Here is a 6470-nt window from a genome sequence, read left to right as displayed (position 1 = left end):
TGGCTGGCTCTGCCACCAGCACACCCCAAACACAGGTGAAGGAAGAAGCAGCAGGGGCTGTTTTACAGCCATGCTCAAGAGAGACTGCAAGGCTGCCCTCCCTCTGGTCTCCCTTGGTTGGCTTTCTGACAGGGTCTGAGCCTGGGGCTGCCATTCCTCACTTGTGGGGACCAGAAGCACAGCCGGGATCCTGGCACTGCCTGACAGCGCTCCGGGCACCGGCACGGTCGCGTGTCCGAGTCTCGGGCACCGTGCTGCTGCTTCATTTGCCCTTAGGCACACCCAAAGCTCCCTGCTAAGCCCAGATGGTCTCTGGTTCTGCCCTCTTCCTCATCCTGTGCAGAGATGCAGCAATGCTGTGCTTTCAGGAAGCTATTCTTGAAAATTTCCAGCATTCCAAGCTCCTTTGCCCTCTGTGGATGCTTGCCCTAGAATTCCTGTCAGCTGGGTTCAGAGCATACTCAGGTTGGCTCTTCCAAAATCCAGGGGCTCTGGGGTGCTGAGCAAGATCTGGAACTGCACAGTGCTGTGGAACGGCACCTCCAGCACAGGCACCTTCCCAGCCTGACCTGCCCTTGGTTCCTCTGTGTCTGTGCACCAAACACAGCGTGGATGAGAACGGCAGCAGGGGCCCGTGTGTCCCAGGGCCCCAGATTTGCTTCAGCTCCACAGAGATGGGAGGTAAGGGGGAAAAAACAAACTGTTTATTAATGGAAGGGAAAGTGAAGGGATGAGATGGGGGCAAAAAAAAAGGGGTGGGGAGGGTCTGAGGGCTGGAGGGAGGGAACTGTCAACAGGGAGGGAGAAGGCAGTAGCTATGGGAGCCTCCCACAGGCTCAGCTGTAGCCAGCATCAGCTGTGCCTGGAGCTCCAGTCACACTGAATGATGATCCTCTCTTCATAATGTCCTGGTACTGTTCTTGGCACCATGGTTCACTGAGTCCAGCAGATGACCGTAGTTCTGTAGCTCTTTGTCCAAATATTGCCTGGATTTCCAGGTTAGTGGAGGATGGACTGTCATCTTTACTCATGGCTTCAAGGGCTGGAAGACAGATGAGCTACCAGGGTCAGAGCCAGACACACACTCGGAGATTCTTCTGCTAAGCCCATCCCTCGCAGCTCTCGCATCAGCCACAGGAGAGGTTGACCCTTGCAAGACGCTGGCCATGAATCCCCCCACCAGTGTCCCTGAAATCGCTCTGTGCTCTGCCCACATCTCCCCTCATCCACAGAGGGAGCAAAGCCCGCCGCAGCCAGGACAGGGACTGCAGCTCCCTGCCGGGGCAATGCAGCTCTCCCCGCCAGCCCCCGCTGACAGCCCGCTGGCCACACTCACCCTGAGTGAGAACGTGAAGCTCGGCTGGCTGTCCCTTCAGGTACCGCCCAGCCATGCCTGTGAACACAGAGCCCGTCACGGCCCCAGCGGCACAGCTCCCTGCCAGCGGCGCTGCCGGCGCTGTGGCCACACGGCCTGCTGGCCCGGCAGGGCTCAGCCCGGCCCTGGCCGCACCCTGCCGCCCAAGGGCACGGCTGCCAGAGGGCGGCAGCGGCGCCGAGGCCAGGCGGGGCTCCACGGCACCGGGTCCGGCTGGCGCTGCCGGGCCAGCAGGCGGGGCTGGGGCCGAGCTGCGGCGGGCCGGGGAGGGAGCCCGGGCTCGTGGCTCACCGATGAACCTCAGGGCCGCCTCTCGCACTGACTCCTGTGGGTTCTCCAGGTAGGGCAGGGCCCGGCACAGGTGCTCGGCCACTTGACTCCTGTCCTCTGCCAGCTGGAGAGAGCAGCAGGAGGGAAGGAAGGGTTGGCCGGACGCTGCCTGCGCCCGGCCCCGGCCTCCCCTGCCTGCTCAGGCAGCCCTGAGGCGCTGCCAGCATCCGCTGGGGCCGGGCTCCCGAGGGGAGGGGCAGAGGGCCGGCTGCTGCCCGGGGAGCCCGCGGTGCCGCCCCGCCCCGCAGCCCCGCCGGGCCGGTGCTCCATGGGCGCCTGGCTCGGGCCCACGGGAGCCTGGAGAAGAGCCCGCGTGGCCTCTGCGCGCCCCAGCGGGCAGGGGAACAGCTGCCAGCCCCCCACACTGAGCACCGCCCTTGGGGACTTCTGCAGGCTGAGCATGGAGCTTCCAGGCCGCCCTTACCAGGACCTCGGTGAACTTTGACAGCTGCTCCTTCTTCAGCAGCTGTTCGAGCTTCCTCCTCTTCAGGAACTTGGCCACACGAAGCAGTGTTTCCCGAGAGGCCTGGAGAGCAGCAGAGACCCAGAGATGGCCCCACAGCCCAGGGCACTGGACCCACATCCCTGTGCCAAGGCCTGGAGGAGGCTGCAGTCTATGAGGTGCAAGGGCAGGAGGCAGCCAGCCCCCTCCCAGGGTTCCACCGGCATCACACAAAACCTCACCTTTGCCACGCGCTGGTTCTCATCACGGCAGTGGAAGAAGAGGGGGAGCAGGCTTTGTCTCAAAATCTTCTCAAGGGGCTTTTTTCCCTCATCTACTACCAAGTCCATCACTTTGAAGAAGAGCTCAAGGGAGAGCAGCTGCACATAGCTGTTGTCCTGGAGGAAAGGAAGAGGATGAGGCCTTTAGACCCAATACTCCAGGCTCACCTGGGCAAAGTTTATGGTCAGCAACCAGTGCCTGCAGCTGAGGACACAGAGCCTTACGTGGTCAAAAAGCAGCAGGAGTGCCTCAGCCAGCTTCAGGGCAGTGGCGCTGGATACCAGGATGTCTTTGTGCTGAAGCACATTTGTGAAAACACGGAGGGACATGCTGACCACCTCTCCATCTGCATCCCCCAGCAGCTCCAGAAGGCTTGGAGACAGACAGCACATTCTCCTGGCCTGTATGGAACACAAGGCTGCACTGGGAAACCACGGACGGCTGCACCGCCAACACTGCACTGGCACTGCAAGCCCACCCTGCTGCTGCAGGGCCCTCAGGCCAAAGGCCTGACCCAAAGCACTGGGGCAGGTGAGGCAGGAGAATTGGGAGCAGCTGCCTCAGCTCCTGAAGCCCTGCCAGCCCAAGGGGCTGCTTTCCACAGCGCAGCCTCAGCCACTGCCACCGTCTCACCATCAAGGCATCCTTGCCGAGCACCACGAGGCCTCTGAGCGCCAGGCGACGCCGCTCCTTGCACTTGCTCTGCAGGGAACTTGACATGACCTTCAGGATGCTGTCACCGTATTTAGTGAGATACAAGAACTCGAGGACCTGAAAGGCACAGGGCAGTGACAGGGGACCCGGATGACAGGAGCCCCAAACTGCACAGGGCGTGGGCCGAGGCAGCAGCACAGGGCACAGGCACCGTCCTGGCAGTGTAGCTGTGAGAGGGCAGAGAGCTGGGAGGCAGCTGAACCAGGCAGTGCTGGCCACCAGGCTCACCTCCACAAGGAATGCCAGGAAGGGCAGGTCCCATGGCTCTTCCCTGCTGAGTGGCTGGAGAAGATGGAATGCAATGCGGGAACAGAAGGGAACCAGGACATTGCGCCGCATCTCCCTGGAAGGGGAAAAAAGGCACCAAGACCCTGAGGTGGAGGGACAAACCTCTCCCAGGACTGACTGACAGAGGTCTGGTCTTTCCCCAGCATCCCTGGAGGGGATGTGGGTGCTCTGGAAGGTGGCCCCTTCTGGGAACCCTCCTCTCCCAGCTTTTTCCAGTCTCCTTGGCCGTCCCTCAGTGACGAGGCCCTCTGGCCCATGAGTACAGGACAGTGTGGGGCACAGGGCAGAAATGGCAGGGCCAGTGGGGAGAAGGGGGTCTAACCTGGCCAGCAGACCCACGGCATAGTGCTGGGTTTGAGCACACAGCAGCGTGTCCCAGCCACGCTTGCGCTCCATAGCCACCACCACGTGGTCACACCGCAGTCGGCAGAGCAGGGCCTTCATGGCCTGCACTGCAAACCTGTGTGCAGAGCAAAGCCCAGGTCACACTGGGAACACTGGTGCTGGCCACAAGGGCATGGGAAGGACAGGAGGACTGGGACCTGTTGGGCTTGCTGGGAAGGCGGTGTTCTTCCTGGCATGCCCTCCAGAAGTGATCAACTTCCTCTGGTGGCAACTCTTCTGTGGTAATGACAACATGGAAGAGCAGAGCCACAAACAGGCGGGCGGAATAAAGGATCATGGCCTCGTGGCACTCGGGCACCTGGACAATCACCCAGATCACCAGAGTTGCCTGCAAAAGAAGCAGCCCAAGGCAGCGCTCAGTGCCGAGGTGTCCATGGGGCAGGGCCCAAGGGCAGATGCAGGGAGAGTAGTGGGCCTGGTGCCCCCGAGCCTGCCCCTAGCCCAGGTTTCAGCCCAGAGACTGAGTCATGGAGAGGATGGAGAGCTGCTGGAGAGGTGACTGAGGGGCAAGCAGAGGCCAGTTCCAGAAACTCACAGTCAGGGAAAAAACATCCCTGTCATCCCCATCAGAGGTGCATGTGCTGTGCAGTGGCCAATCCTCCATTACATGGACCAGTGCTGGCAGCACTTTCTCCACTGCTGGTCCTGATGATCCTATGGTTCTCCACATCATTTCAGCAGCTCTGTAGGATCAGAAGTCTGTGTCAGGCGTGTCTCAGTCACAGTACCATGCCCTGTGCAGCTGTGGGGGCCCAGGTGACAGAGCCATGGTGCCCTGAGGGCCAGGGAGGGAGCATTGGCAGCAGGCTCGTGAAACAGAGGGGCCTGTGGGTCCTGGACCTCTCTGCCTGTCTGGCAGACCCCATTGGACAGGCTGTGCAGGGCCATGGGCCCTAAAGCCCTGAGCTCTCCAGGCACGTGGGCCCCGTACCTGTCACACGTTGGGGCACAGCGCAGGAGGGTCAGCACCAGGTCATCAGGGTGTTCTTCAGCCAGCCTCACAATGTCAATTTTCAGCCTGGCATCCAAAGGGACATGGGACAGTAGACTCTTGTGAATGCTCCTTACAATGGCTGGCACCTGGAGGAGGCATGTGGGAGCGCTGTCCAAGGCAGAAACTTCCCCAGCTTCCCCCTGGAAGTGCTTCCCTTCCTGCCGCACTGTGCTGGCCTCAAAGGCTGAGGGGGCCCAGTGACCATGGCTTGAGGGGACACACGATCTTGGGAGGCTTCCAGGCCTGGCCCCAGGCTGCTTACCTGCTGCTTAGAAGGAACACAAGGGTCCTTGAAGTAGTCTGGTATTTGTTCCCGACCTAGTTTGGGAGTGGGTGTTGTGTCAATATTTGAGATGCCCTGAGTCTCTCCAGTGTTGGCATTTGTGATGGTCAGGTCCCCTATCACTGCCATGTCAGCCTTTGTCCTGTGATTACTGGAATTCACTGGAGCCTCAGTGTCTTCTGAGCACTCAGCGGAATATGGTTTGGTGTCAGTGTTTGCCATGTCCTGAGTCTCTCCAGTGATCGCCACATCCTCAGTCAGTGCCATGTTAGCCTTTGCCCTGTCCTCGTTCATTGAGTCTTGTGAGGGCTGAGCCGAATCTGGGCTGACATCAGGCTCTGCCTGGAGCTCGGTCAGCCCCGAGTCAGGCTGGGCTGGGCCCTCAGCTGCTGTGGTGCCGGTCTTGCTACGGCGAATGCGCAGGAACTTCCGGAAACTCTGCAGGGGAATAAAGGACAGGGAAGCCAGGGTTGCTCCATGGCATGCTCCAGGCGTGGTGCTCGGCTGAGCAGGGACAGCAGGCCCAGCCCAGGTGGGGATGGCTGCAGGTACCTTCAGGGTTTTGCGGAAGCGTCCACGGCCGGGTTTCTGCTCTTGTGTCTTGTCCAGGGCTGGATCTGGCAAAGAGGGAGCACAGCCAGAGCTGAGGGGCTGCGGGAGAGGCTGGAGAACAGAGGCCAGCCCTCCGCTCCCCAGGCAGGGAGAGCCTCGGGATTCCCCAGGTGATGGAGCACGGCCATTGCAGGGTGTCTGCCTGGCCTCTCTTCTGTCCTGTCCATGGGCATGTCCCCAGGGATGGGATGGGATGGGATGGGATGGGATGGGATGGGATGGGATGGGATGGGATGGGATGGGATGGGATGGGATGGGATGGGATGGGATGGGACAGGATGGGATGGGATGGGGCCAAGGTGGCAGCAGCCATCAGCCCTGTGGCCCAGCTCTGTCACTCACCATCCTGCAGTGTCTGGATCTGCTCTGGATCTTCAGGCTGTTGTGCTTGGGCAGATCCAGGGTCTTTCTTGTTTTTCCCCCTGAACACTTTGAACAGGCGGTGAAATCTACCCGCCATTCCAGAGTCTGGCCTCGAGGGCAACTTAGAGAGAGAGATGCCTCAAGAAAGCTCAAAGTCAACGAGTTGTGCAATATTGACTTTAAGGCACCTGGGACAGAGAAGTGTCAAGAAGGGTGTAGAAAGGCAAATCCTGCACTCTAGTCTTGAGGGCTCCTGTCACAAGGACAGGAAACTACTCATAAATGATTGTTGTCACGAGATCTTATGGCTTTGCCTCGAGGACTCTGGCTGCAGGGACGGGAGATGTCTCGGAAAAGCTCTAAGTCACCAAGTCCCTCAGTC

General features: G+C 60.4%; 1 long non-coding RNA gene across 1 annotated transcript; it reads right to left on the bottom strand.

The window, feature by feature from the left end:
* Positions 1 to 682: 682 nt before the first annotated feature.
* On the bottom strand, positions 683 to 1861 carry LOC132338571 (uncharacterized). The gene is made up of 3 exons (XR_009489479.1): positions 1667 to 1861; positions 1337 to 1393; positions 683 to 1042 (listed from the first exon to the last, which is right to left on the bottom strand). It is a non-coding gene; the product is annotated as an uncharacterized LOC132338571 (long non-coding RNA).
* Positions 1862 to 6470: the final 4609 nt, after the last annotated feature.

This window comes from Haemorhous mexicanus, chromosome 26 (assembly GCF_027477595.1).
Source record: "Haemorhous mexicanus isolate bHaeMex1 chromosome 26, bHaeMex1.pri, whole genome shotgun sequence".
NCBI lineage: Eukaryota > Metazoa > Chordata > Aves > Passeriformes > Fringillidae > Haemorhous > Haemorhous mexicanus.
The sequence above is the reverse complement of the archived record's forward strand: the minus strand, read 5'-3'. Positions and strand labels throughout refer to the sequence as shown.